This window comes from Seriola lalandi, unplaced genomic scaffold (assembly GCF_002814215.2).
Source record: "Seriola lalandi dorsalis isolate HSWRI2012SDOR001 ecotype SW California unplaced genomic scaffold, Sedor1 jcf7180002054524, whole genome shotgun sequence".
NCBI classification, from domain to species: Eukaryota; Metazoa; Chordata; class Actinopteri; order Carangiformes; family Carangidae; genus Seriola; species Seriola lalandi.
The window spans coordinates 1,427,547-1,441,417 of record NW_019525077.1 but is presented as its reverse complement, the minus strand read 5'-3'; the positions used below and the strand labels follow the sequence as shown (position 1 = coordinate 1,441,417).

The window sequence follows — 13,871 nt, the reverse complement described above, 5'->3', positions numbered from 1 at the left end:
CTATTTTGTTTGAAATGCTGTTTCTCATATTTTTCTCCTAAAATTCACTTGAATTTGATTTGACAAAATATCAGGAACATTTCTCAGTATATGCCAGTACACTTAAACATTACCACAATTACAATGACAGCCTCCACAATGACAATAAAAGACAAACACTTGAGTTAAGACGTGGTGGATCACAGTTAATCACAAATATCTATCAGCTGTCAGGACAGGTGCATGAATGTCTGCTTCAGTTGAGGACTGGTTTGAGTATTAAATGAATAATCTTCTATATGACAAATATGTGTCTACACATTTTGTATATGTCACGTTATCTTAACTTGAACTATCACAACGTCTTGATGGACAATGTATTAACTAACATTAACGCTGCGCATTACATTAATTCAGATCACTTAAACTGGGTCACGTGCCAGAAACACAAACCAAACATTGTTAGATTGACATAGATTAAATTCACCTTTTTATTGGGCTTTGACTGAACATCTCCACAGGCTAACCCAGGTTGACACAGGTCACCTTCCCAGCAGGGCCAGGTATCATTAGCATAGCAATCGCTAAGTTAACTAAGCTAACGCTAGCACTAGCTGGCTACCTTGGTTAGCAAGGTGCATCTTCACCTGAACTATGATATTAACAAGGGTTGCTAATTTTGGCTAGCAAAGAAATAGGCTAAAAACAAAATGTTCTTACTGGAAAAAATTGAACCACTGACTCCTCTGAGTGTCTTTCAGAACAACTGAACGCCGAATAAGACATTTTCAGGCAGACAACATGTTGGAGCTAACTTTGATGAACTGAAAACACTATGACAAGTCAAATGTCCGACACATCGCTCCGGCCTCTATCCGGATTAACAGACAGGTCCCCCTGTGTGCCAATCATGTGGTAGTCACACCCTAAACCCACTCTGCTTTAACGTCTATTTTCTTTTAAATGGGACCATCAATTGAAAAATTAACATCATGTTGTATTGAAGAAAACTTCAAACTAGAGATTCAGACCATAAATACATAACGAAAAGGTTTACTGAGGTAACAAATCAAGTGACAAGTAGGGTAATTTCCCAAAAGACTTCAATCGAACTTCTTTTTGCAATCAGTGGAGTCGCCCCCTGATGGTCATTTGATAGAGTGCAAGTTTAAGGCATTTCCGCATTGGCTTCATTTTCCAGAATCGGCGTTGACATCCATTTTTATATACAGTCTATGGTCACCACTCTATGTGCTGATAGGAATTTCTCATGGTAGATTTTTTCACCTGTTACAGAGAGATTTTTTTTTCACATTTAGAGCACACTGGACCAGGTTGAGATAAAAAAAAAAACCCTTCACTTTGACTTGTCAAGTTTGGAGGGGTTTATCCCAGACAAGCTGAAGACTCTTTAAATCAGATCTGTGAAACCTCTATTCATGAAAACACAAAACAAAGCAGTTTTCACTGTGTTTTTCACATCCATACCATAACCAACGATAAGGACTCTTTAAAACACAGTTTAAAGACTTTTTAGCATGCCTGGTATAATTTAGTCCTGATTTGACAAATCTACATGTAAGTGTATTGTTTTTGACCAGATGTGGTCTGGATGTGAAAAAAGCAGTGAAATCAACCTTTTTTTAATTTTTATTTTTATCATTTTCACACATAGAATACAAGTTTCACAAATCAGAAAGTGTATTTTAAAGAGTCTCCAGTTTCTTTGGTGTAATCTATTGCAGATTTGACCAGTTTAAGTACTGTGGGTTCTTTTATCTGGTCTTTTCTTTTCATAAATGTGAAAGTGTGCTTCAAACAGCTTTAACGCTTTAACCACAATGTCTACCACATTTTCACAACATTAAGAGGTGTAAGAATAATGGAGAACTGGTTGCTCAGTATTGTAATTTAACTCTCTGCTTAACTGCCCAATCTAAAACTAACTTCTGCATCTTACAGTATGTAAATTTACATGCAGGAGCTTATGAAAAGGAAACACATGGAGTATCACTGGAATTAAGAGTATTTTGGTCCACCAGAGGGCTCTGTTGTACTGTAGCCAGTGAGAATTTAGTTTGTGTGTGTGTGTGTGTGTGTGTGTGTGTGTGTGTGGGAGAAAACAAGTCATTTGATAACGTTACCTTGTGATCTAGGAAATTGTGGAGGCAAATCTTCACTGATTTGGGTGTTTTATAGACCATATACGATTAAAAGATAATGTCTATGATAATGTAGATAATCATTATAGAATTAAATGTTAAACAGTAACATATGGGCGCTGTAGTGGAAAACATTGCAAATACACTTCAGTACCGTTCTTCCTGTACCCTTTCAAAGCCGTTTACCGAATATGGAGTTGTGATTCTCTAATGTTTTGTAAAAGTTAAACATCTATTCCTCTGTTCCTTAGAGATACCATAACTTGATGAGATGCACCTGCATGAGACATGTATAAAAGTTAAGCTGAGAGGAAGCTGCTCTCAGCCTTCAACATCCTATGTATGTTTCTTAAGGTTTCTCACATTCCATGTCACTGGTTGTCGTCCACTAGCAAGTGTGTTGAATAAATTCACAGAAGACCTTTTCTCGAGTGAGTCCATTATTTAGAGAAATTGCCACCACAGGAGGAATATAATCTATTTATCTATCTTCTATCCATCCTCTTACACATCCATCGATCAGAAAGCAGACCTGTTATTTCTTCACAGCACATGTGGGCTCTTACTGCTCTCTTGGCCTGGTCTCTGATGAAAAAAAAATAAACAAAATTTAATCTCAATGAAACTGACCTGGTAAAATAAAGGGAAATATAAAGAAAAGAGCAAAAGCAAAACATATGTTACAGCAATTAAACCGGCTTTCTGTAAAGATAATCTGCAATAAATAACCAACAAATTTGCTATAAACATTTACTTAATCAACAACAAACATGATAGAAATGTTTAAATGTGGATCTAGAGATAGATACTAGAGTTTGTGCTTTTCTAATTAGTCTTATGTACTTACCAATTTAAATAATGAAAACACTAATTCACCAAAGTGTCCTGTTAGATTCATCATGAGGCAGATGGTAAATATGAAAACATACTCAAACATACTCAGTACAATTTAATGACAGGTTTATTTATTAAACACCTTTTCAATGACAACAATGAAGTGCTGAATAAAACTAATGTACATGAGCTGTACTACACTGACAACTGCTTCACAATCTGAACTGTCAATGTTCAGTTCACACTAAAGAGTGCGTGAGGTGAATACATCCGTCTCCGAGGTCACAGCAGCACATCCGGTGAGTCAGTTCCATCAGTTTCCTACTGAACACCGTTTTCATGTTAAACTGGTCAATACTTTCACCTGTGAAGGTGGTGACTGTGCTAGAGCTGAACAGGTTCTGCTCTTCAAATGTTGTTACTATCATCCATCAACAACAGTAGAAATGAAGTAAAAGGCAAGAAACTGAATCTATGAACACTGAGGACAGAGAATAATAAACACAAGAAAATTCCTGGAGAACTTTTGAATGTTCCTGCTGCTTGGTGCGTGAACTTCACTCCTCATGTTTCAATCTGCACAAAGGACGTTACTTTCAGCTTCATTTATGTCGTAGAGACTCATCCTGACACTGATCTCAGTCACTGCAGTCTCTCTCCAGGGCTCCTCACCCTGTGATAGTGACTCATGTGATGACCTTAGTTTTCTCAACCGATGCCCATCCATCCACTGTACCACAGCACATGATGTAAGCCGCAAAAATAAAAAAAGCACACATTACAAATTAATTCTTAGACACTCTAGCAGCATTAGCATAACTGCTACTGCTAGGTGCTAATGCTAGCAAGCTAGCCCCCCACTTGTTATCTTGTAATCTGTTTGTCCCAGATAAACCAATAAAGAAACAAACAAAAACACAGGGAAAGAAGAAATGCTTTGTGGATGTCTGTGTGCAGAGATAAAGAGCAGAAAACTGGAAAACTCAGTGAGCAACATTCCCAGTGTGTGACACTGACAAGTACAAATTTTGATCCTTGTCACTTCAGTGTCACACTGTGGGAACTTTTGACCAGAGTTTTACTGTTTCCTGCTCTGCATCACAACACAGATGTTGACAAATCCATTTCTTCTTTTACAGTGTCTTTCTTTAAAATTGATCATTTGTTGAGTTTTGATTCAGACTGTCAACAAATACAAATCTGCTCAGTTGTCATGGAGACCACTAAGTGTTAGAAATCATGTGATATCTCCATAACAACCAACTAACTAACTGAGCTGCATCATTTAGGTAGACCATGAGATGTGGTTTGTTGATGGTTTTTATGGAGCGTGTCTGGTATGAATTTTAACAGTAGCAGCAGCACAGTATAGAAATCACAACACACTGAAGTTTTTCCTGAATTTATAATTAATCAAAGACTTTCTATGTTGCTTTAATAAAATAATCTTATCATCAACTTGTAGCAGTTTGTTTCTACATTTTCTGTTGAACTTCATCTCACGCTGTTAAAACAAACCGCCACAAGATGGCGGTCTTGACTTCATTCTGGACCTTGTATCTTTGCTCCGTCCCAAACACTATAGGTGTGTGTTAGTAGCTTAGAATGATCATTAATATTCTAAATAATAACTGCATATATTTAGCTATATATTTAGCTATATGTATATGTTTCTAGACTTTTTTTTTTTTTAAAGGTTGAGAGATTTAAGAGAGCGTTAAAATTTGAAGAAAGTAACTCCTGTGGCACAGAACAACAGAGAAATGTTGATATTAATCCGCCAAGTGACAGCAGCCCATTTAAAGTACGTTAGACTGACAGAGAACTATGTTGTTTTGCGGAGGAAAAACATCTACACTTAAGCTAGGTGCTTTTACTGGCTAGGTAAACATTTATAGTCGTTTTATTTAACTCTGGTTTGATGATGAGTAATCACAAAACTAAGGTGTTAAAGTTAACGAACATTACTAATTTTTTAAAGGCTAAAGTTATCCTACTGTAGGGCCCGGTGCGTTTTCCTGTAGTGATTAAACTTTTCAACAGGAAGGCTAGCGGGTACATATCCCTGTAGCTCGCGGACAGTAATAGTAGGCCGACCTTCCGGCAGGTAAGCTACACCTGTGGCGCTGACTGACCTTCATATCAGCGCTGAGCGGACTGAGCTTGTCTGGGGCGCACCGACTGCGCATGACCGCCGGTGAACAACTTGCTGCAGAAGTGGGCAAGTACAAAGAGGCTGCTGGTGGTGCAGACGGGACGAGCCGTGTTCCGCGGGGCTAAAAACGTGTAACCGTGTACACTTTTACCTGACGTTATTACATTATTCGGACGATTAATGTAGAAGAGTTTGACTCCAAGGACGAGCAGCTGAGTCAACAGAGAGGTGGAGTTGCATTTAAGTCCAAGGAGAGCCCGGGGGACACTTGGAGTCGGGTAAGTGAAACGCTTTGCAGTCGCATGGAGCTTCTGATACATGCAAAGGGGTAAATTAATGTCATCCTCCTTAACGCATAAAAGATATTGAGGATATTTTGTGATTATAGAAGCATGCACGAGCCCTTGGTTGAGTTATTTGGATACGTGCTTTCCATAGCGTGCTCCCGGTCAGGTGGTCCTGCAGAGACCAGACCAGACAATCCCATGAAGCGCTGCTGGTTAAGCAGGATTATGTTTAAAGTCATATGGTGTTTGTCGTATCTGCTCTGTCTGGTAATCTGGTGTGGGGGGGGGGTTTGTTTGTTTTTTTTCCCTCCCCGACTGCACACACAAGCATGTTCGCGCCACACAGGTGTAATGCTGCAGTATGAGTTGAACTTTGAGCTCCAAGTGCAAGCAAGCAAATGTGGTGTAGGAGCATAAAAGGAGGGTAAGAAAAGTGTAACTTTTGAGGCTTATGGTGCTGGTTTCCTTGAGGGATTTTGCTCTTCAAACAGTGACCCACCTCTTTCATGTGACCTGCGTGGTAATCCCCTCACTATTATATGATCCATACTGACTCATCTTTGCCTGGGATTTAACAGTTTAAATCAGGCTTCACCACAGATTCCTCACCTCAAGCCTTTAAAAAGAATCTAACAGCTTCTTTCTTTCATCCCACTCATTTTCATTGCCTCCTCCTCCTCAGAGCTTGAAGTACAGTCCAGTGCTTGACTCTTAACAAAAGCCTCTTTCTAGGCCACTGAAAGGGACTGTCATCAACTTTTGAAATGTTACATACAGTGTAAAAGAAGCTGCTGTTGGTCATATCTGGTGTCCAGCCTCCAAACCGTACGGCGGAGTTGCTTTTCTTCTTCTACTCCTCTGGGATTTGGCGTGCCACTACCTCTTTTCTTACTGTCAGAAGTTGTGTTGGCGGAGCTGAGGGCATTTCAGGATCAGAACAGTGGGGACACAGACCTGGATGGTGGTCCCTATTGTGCTGGTGAAGAGCTGGGGTCAAATAGAGGGCTCTGCCATTTTCTCCTGACTCGGAGGCTTTTTCCACTTTTCCTTTTTGGAGATAAAGCGCTGAATTGATATGTCAAGGGGAAGAAAATCAGCATTGTGCCAACGGTTTAATGAAATTCTTAGGCTTCCAGTGTGGCACTTTTGGCATATCCCTGAATCCATTTTTCTACACTTGGGTATAATAAGTACAGATTGCAAACAGTGATTTCATTCAGTAGACCAAACAAAGCATTCCTTCAGATATAAAAGTCTCAAACCTGGTGATCTTTTTGAACAGTCACTGTGGGAAAGTGTCTTATTTTCTAAAAATTACTCAAAAATTTCTTCTCTTTTTTTCTGGCTATACTGGTTCAACTCCATTATTAGAGGATTTGGCTGCCTTATCTTGCTTAACATTGATCCACAGGCTTAATTTATACTAATAATTCAAGGTTCAATGTATTCATTTATAAAAACACAGACATTTTAGCATCAAACCAGCACTGATTTACAAAACCTTGGATTGTAATTCTGAATTTCGGTTGTACTTCATGAGTTATACACTGTACCCATACTTTTCCTGTCATGCAGGTACATTCTTTTGACAGGGCACTTGATTTTTTTTATTTTTTTTATTACACCAAGTAACATTGAACACATTTCTATTTCATTTCATGGATAAAATATTAGAAACACCCCTCAGTTTAATGCAATGCAGCTAAAAAAAACACCACAAACCTCCAAGATGACCATTAAGTTGATTCAGTATCTCTTTTCTTGGCAGGGCTGTTGTATTAGACCACATTATTTTTTTAGTTAGTGAGTCTAATAAACTGGCAGTTGATGTATATTTACATTTTCAAAGTGTTAAAGTTAAATCTCAGTAAGAGGCTTTTTTCTTTTTCTGCTCACCAGTTCTTGGCAGTGGAGCCAAAGAGTTTGTTCTAGACACTGTAACCAGCAGATCCGTCTTGTTTTGTGCTGCAACCACCATGGTGCAACGTATATACTGACAATATGTCTTCAGTGTGTTGTCAGTCTGTTCATCGGCCTGCACGTTCTTGAGCATCAATGATCAGAGGACAATACATTTAGCATTTAATGTTCCTGCTGTATAAGTTCACAATGAGGAAAAACACTTAGGGAAAGTATTTATATTGTCAAAGTCAGCTTTGTTATATTTTGCTTAAAAATGACTGAATTATTCTAAAAAACGTCCTGTTTTCAACTAATTGATTCATCGTTTCAGCTCTGAAAACTGATTCTTAGCATAATTACACTCTCATGTGCTTCTTGTTTACTTCACTGACTTTTCTCTGAGCTCAGACTTACTTCTGTTCTTACTGTAACAAGCTTAGTGTTAAATCTGTACATTTGTGCACGTCCCCCAGCAACACCGGTGAGAGGCATTCCTCAGCTTCTCACTGGTCCCCCATTAACACATAAGCAGATCTGGTGGAAGCAGCCTCAGCCTGGCGTTGCTTGGTACATCAGGCTTAGCGGCACTCCGGGTCCACATCATCAGGCCGGTCATTCAGCCTTTGTGGACATATGGCAGAGGTCTCTCAATTAACACCTCGGCGAGACGAGCCTTCTGTCCACATGATCAAAGCCTGGCCTCCGCTGCTCAGATGTGTCACCCCCTCCTCACCCCTCCACCTCCCCAGCCACCACCTCCCTGTGATTATGACTCCCATCCCTCCACTGTTTGTTTAGAGAAAATGACTTCCACTCCACTGCGCCGTCTGAGCGGGTTGCACGTCAACTCCTGCCTTGCTTTTCTTGTGGCTGTGCAGTTTTTGTGGAGTCCTCGCCGTAGTGTTTTCTCTGTAATTTTATGCAGAGGGGGTGCTGAGTTGTAATTTTAGTTTAGGTGGAACATCTGTGCATGCCTCTGACCCGTTTGTGCTTCTCTTGCATGTTTCATAGCTAAAAATACTGCATTTTTTTGTGTGCTTTAACTTGGAAAGATTTTTTTAATTTATTTTTTTCTGTGAGAGCTTCACTGCTGTATAACCCAGAGGAAACCGCTCTTACTGCTCTCAGTGTATGACTGTGGAGGTGAAGGGAGTTGTTACAGCTGCTCAGGTCTGTAAGTGTGGGATGAAGACCTACATGAGCCTCAGGGACTGACCTGTTATTACAAGATCAAGTCTACTTTAAATACTAAATCCACCGAAGCAAACTGCAAAAACCAAACCTTGCTGAGAACTGCACCGAGGAACATATTTCATGCAAACTACATCAGTTTAGCAAGACATCCGAGTATTTTACATATATCGCATAAGTAGCCTTCAGGCGTGGATGTGTGAAATATAAAACAACAAGGCCAGCAAAGCAGACTTTAAATGGACTTGATTAATTTAATAAAAACAAAAAAGGAAAAGTCAAGCTTCAGGGAATCCTCCTAAAAGATTTCTAGCAGCCTGGGGCAGCTGCCAGGGCAGCACCGCATTGTTTGCTAGGAAGTCATTACTGCAGTGATCAAAGCTCTGGCAAAAATGCTCCAAAAATCTTTTTAAACCAGAGCTTGCTGGATTTAGGAGCTTAACAGAGTCGGAGTGGCCTGAGATGGATTGCGAGACATTTGTGTTGGCTGGGTTTGGTTTTTTTTTTCATGCACTCACAAATATTAGGTAGAATGATGTCAGGCGTATTAGACAAACATATGTTTTTTAAATTGTGATGTAAACAAGGTATGGATCTCTATTGAGTCGCAGCAGTGTGTAAAGATTGTCATTTTGAATGGCTGGTCATTGGACACTGTTAACCTAAGAATGGTCCATTATTTTTGATTTACTGTTATTTGAATGGAGTGCCAAGATTAATTAAAAACCAAACCAACAGAATAAACACGTCTTGAGTAGATGCCACATAGCGCATTCTATTGTTGACTTCATCAAATATTATTTTTAGCGATGTGAGGTGTTGAGTCCTGTTTTGGAATTAATATTTTTAAAGGTTTTTCATATTTATATGATAATTTCCCCCCTGTTTCCAGTCTTTCTGCTAACCTAAATTAGCTGGCTGCTGGGCTTAGCATCATATTTTAGCCTACAAATTTGAGAGCTATGTAACTCTCGGCAAAAAAAAAAAACAAGTAAGTGTATTCCCCAAATTTGAAGGGGCACTCAGAGTGCAGACCTCTGCTGAGGCCAATGTCAAACAAGATACACCAGATTTCAATTAAATAAATTAAAATTTAACAGTAAATGATGCAGATCTGCCCCAAAATTCTAGTACTTTTTTTTCTCCATAATTCTGCTTAAAAACATACAAACAAACAGATATGGGTGAAAATATTTGGCAGAGGTAAATATTAATCTTCCCTCTTAACCCTTTTCATTGAGGTAACAATATGGCCTTTCCTCTCGCTGATGATAGACTTGACACCCTTGTTTGCAGACTGTATATCTGAAGACCCCATCAGTGGCATCTGCTGAGGCTGTGAACCAAGTTAACTGAAATTCTTGCAAACCTGCGTTTCAGCTAGTGCATCACTTATCCCCACTGTGGCATTATAGAGAGACAAAGGACAAATTCATGAAACTCTTAAGTTCGCAACCTGTCACGTTACATGTCAGAATGTGTCCACTAAAGAATCCTTGACTGAAACGTTCCCTCTTTCTGACTTGGATCGGCTTTCATCTATTTGAGGATCTGGTCGTTTTTTCAGCCGTATGGAGAATCGTCCCGATATATTCGCTCCTGCGTGCTTCAACTTGTGTGAGGTTTCTGCTTGGGAGGAAGAAATTGTCGCGGCAAACATGAATGAGTGAAGGTATTTCTCTTGTGTAGCTGGGATTAACCCCCGGCTAAACCTTGAAGTGTGTTTCACAAAGATGTTTTGTTTCCTGGTATGTTAATCCCTGTGCTTTCATTCACGCCTCCTCTCAGTCGTCACATGCTCCTTATATCAGAGATCATCAGGAGGAATCACTGACGTTTGCAAATTAATTTGTTTGAATGAGTTTCCTCGTCTCACAGATGATTTCATTTCTCTTGAATCGTTTCCCCAACCTTTGCACACCTGACCTCTCAGTAACACCCGCTGAGTTGTTTGGATAGTAGCTAGATATTATTCAGACCTTCCTTTCATAAACATTGCTGAATCACAATGATATAAACTTTGACCACACTCTCTCTGACGTGCTCTACCCAGCATGTTAACCCAACACACAGCTGCTAGTGTCTTGAACCAGACAAAAGTAAAGGTTTTTGAAGAACTCATTAATAAACTTTGTTTTTTTTTTTTTAGAGATTTCTTATGAAGATGGGTGAGTGTCGACTTTGCTTGTGGGTCCCTAGTGGACATGACTTTGTGCTTCGGTCTTTCGTGGCCTGAGCTAGAGCTTGTGGGCTGATCCTTGTGGATTAAATTAATTACACATCGAAATGAAACCCTGAAGTGAAAGCACGGTGCTTGACACGGCTTGCTGGAAAATATTTGTTTTGATATTTGACCATAATGGGAGGAGTGGCAGAAAAAAAACAGAATGTGGCGACACAGGAAACCCCAATTATCTTTCAATGCCTTACCCATGCTTCAAGGCAAACGCAGATGATTTTCACTGAACTATCGCTTACAGAGAAGAAGGCTCTGCTGATGTTAAATTGTCTGATATGTAATCTCTTTGGGCAGGATCAGAGTCAGGGTTTCTGCTACAGTTTCACCTACTTCAAGCTGCACGGTGAAGGGAAAATCTAACGTTCAAATCACAATGAATTTGTTCTTAACTCTGTATTCTGTACAGGCAAACACTTAAAATGGACAAATACTTCTGGAAATTATCCGTTACTGAAGGCATGTTAACTTTGGCTAATATGATGTTGAGACTGGTTATTAAAGTGTTTTCTATGTGGAACAAAAATTTTAAATCTTTTTACGATAACTTAGTGAACTCTGCAGAAACAGTGAAAATGCTTCAGGTAGGTGTAGAGTTATCATCCCAGTCAGCAGTGCTTTTGGTCCCTTTTTTCTAACCACAAAACTCTGAGCTTCTTTCTATCTGTGCAGTGCAGCAGAAATGATAGAGATCAACAAAACATTCTGCGTTCCTTCGTACCAAACATCCATGGCTGTCTGTGTCTGAAGGAACTGTCAGTTTTTTAGGAGCAGCTCCCCCCTCAGCTTGTCACTATTCCTCTCCATCCACTTGCGAGTGAAAGGTGAGTCGTCTGAAAAACGGAGGAGTGAAATTCCCGCCTGTTTCTTGTACGTTAAGCAGGACAAGGCAGGTGCAGAGGGAATTCAGGGCTCAATTGATACTGTGATAATCCCTCAGCTATGCAGGCATGCACAGACTTTTGCCTGTCAAGTTGAAGCATCCCACAAGAAGTTCAGTCTGATTCAATTTAGCCAGAACTTAACCCTCATCAGGAGAGCTAACCAGCTGTAACCAGGTGGCGTGCGGGGCCTTGTTTACCAAAAATACCACATTCTGTTTATGAAATAATGAACCGAGTGCCGTATGTTCTCCACGAGGCGTACATGCAGTGGAAACTCTTTGCTCTCTGTTTGTTTTATTAGGGAAAATTCACAACGCAGTGACATAAGTAAAGAAGAGTCTAAAGTCAGATAAGTGACTCCTTAATCTTAGTTAAATAACAATATCTGCCAAAAGCCAACTAACATTAGCCACCAAAAGCTACCAAACCAAGTAGGGCTGCTGTAGAAAGATTAAACAAGGGTGCATTTTATTGCTTATAAATGAAACTATTCTGTCTAATACGTAGGTTTTGTTAGTTCCTTCAAAAATTGCACAGTCACACTTTGATCTGTTTAATGACACGTTCAGTCAAAGTGCTAAAGAAAGGTAGGATGTATGATGCAAGATGAGAACCCCTTTTCTGGGGTTCTCATCTTGCATGAGCAATCAATTAATTGACAAAAGAGTCATCTGCAGAAATTTTTAAGTGTTTAAATTATAAATTTTTTTTATATAAATACCAGAGATTCACCAGTTCAAGCTTCTCAAAGCTTTTCCAATGATGGCACATTGAATATCCTTGTGTTTGGACTGTTGGAAAAAACAACAATTTGAAGCCGTTACCTCAGGCTTTCAATGTGTTAGTTTTTTTTTTTTTAATGGAGCAAATGATGGATTGAGAAAATAATTAGCAGATTTATCAATAACGAAACTATTGGAATCCTTTCCATCTTCTCCACTGTAGTCAAAGAAAGCGAACTGCGGTGAACAGGGCCCTGAGGGTGGTGTGTGTCATTCTCAATAGATACATATTGGGTGGAGTATCACTTTAATGAGAGGTGAGCCGTTCCACAGTCTATTAGAAACACTCCCAGTGTCTCCACACTCCCATAATCCTCTGCACCACCACATAAAGAGCTGCTGAATTTGTGTCCTGCCAGGGATGCCACTGTTTACGGCTGAGAGAGTCCCAGACCCTCGGCTCGCTAGTCACCAGGCTGCTCATATTACAGTCTCCCTCACTGGCTGGTATTGTCAGGTTACAGTGTGTGTGTGTGTGTGTGTTTATGTGTGTGAGCGGCTGTGTTGTGATTGGCTCTTGCTCAGCCGTGTGAGACAGCGCCGGGTGACGTCTCCGTGTTAATCCCTCATTTCTCTCCGGGATGTTTTCTCTCTGGTCGTACTGGGAGCTGTGTGTGTTTGTGTGTGTGTGTGGGAGATGCATTCACTAAGTAACTTTGAGACTTTCACAACATGAGGAAGGTGAGTTTGAGTCTGAAGTTGCTAATACAACTGTTGCGTTACTTTCCTGAGACGTCTTAATTTTTTTTTTGAGTTGCGTATTTGGATCCATACGTCCTGCTGATGCCAACAGCTTTTTGTTTTGTTTTATTCATAGTGTGCGTGCTCAGAGCCGCCACTGAACGCTGCATTCAACTCTTATGTTTATGCAGAAGCTAAAGGCAAACTTCCAGAGGACACAGGAAAAATCCTCTTATTTTGTAGATTACACTTCATGTTCTAAATGTTGTGTCCTGTCTCCTGGTTTTGATCGAGGGGTTTTTGGGAGTCTTTTATCTTGTTTCCAGAAACAGAGATAAGCTGGATATGCTACCTGGAGTACTGCGACAGAAACCAGGACACTGTTGCGTAAAGAGCTTTCTGTACATTCTTCATTCCTATTGAAGATTGTGACTGAGATGGTGAGACAGAAGACTCAGCTGTGCGACATATGATCAGAAACATGGATACAATAAGAATCATGAATACTTGGATATGAATAATCAGGCTTGTCATGTTCCATGTAGACGTCATATCCTGAATATGATGAAAACCAGGATACTGATCTGCGTGTAATGTAAAGTAAATGCACTTAAGTTGCAAAGTTTTACTGTTTGACTATCGTTTCTGCAGCTGTGACATTTTACAAATAGTAACATGTTGGATAGAGCTTCATCTAATTCTGTTGTGGTTGGTGTATTAGTGAGATGTTGTGAACTGGATCGAGGGGTCTGGTCAAGGCTTTGTGGGTGAGGGTGAG

General features: G+C 39.9%; 1 protein-coding gene across 2 annotated transcripts in view; it reads left to right on the top strand.

Annotated features, from left to right (window-relative positions):
• The first annotated feature begins 5,237 nt into the window (after positions 1 to 5,237).
• The window catches only part of kank1a (KN motif and ankyrin repeat domains 1a), a 56,661-nt gene continuing 48,027 nt past the window's right edge, over positions 5,238 to 13,871 (top strand). The window contains exon 1 of one of the 2 annotated variants that reach the window (XM_023414361.2): positions 5,238 to 5,408. The gene's annotated coding sequence lies outside the window, so the exon portion shown is untranslated. Of the gene's footprint in view, positions 5,409 to 12,992; positions 13,094 to 13,871 lie in introns of those variants that run through there. The other variant, XM_023414362.2, reaches the window with a different exon arrangement.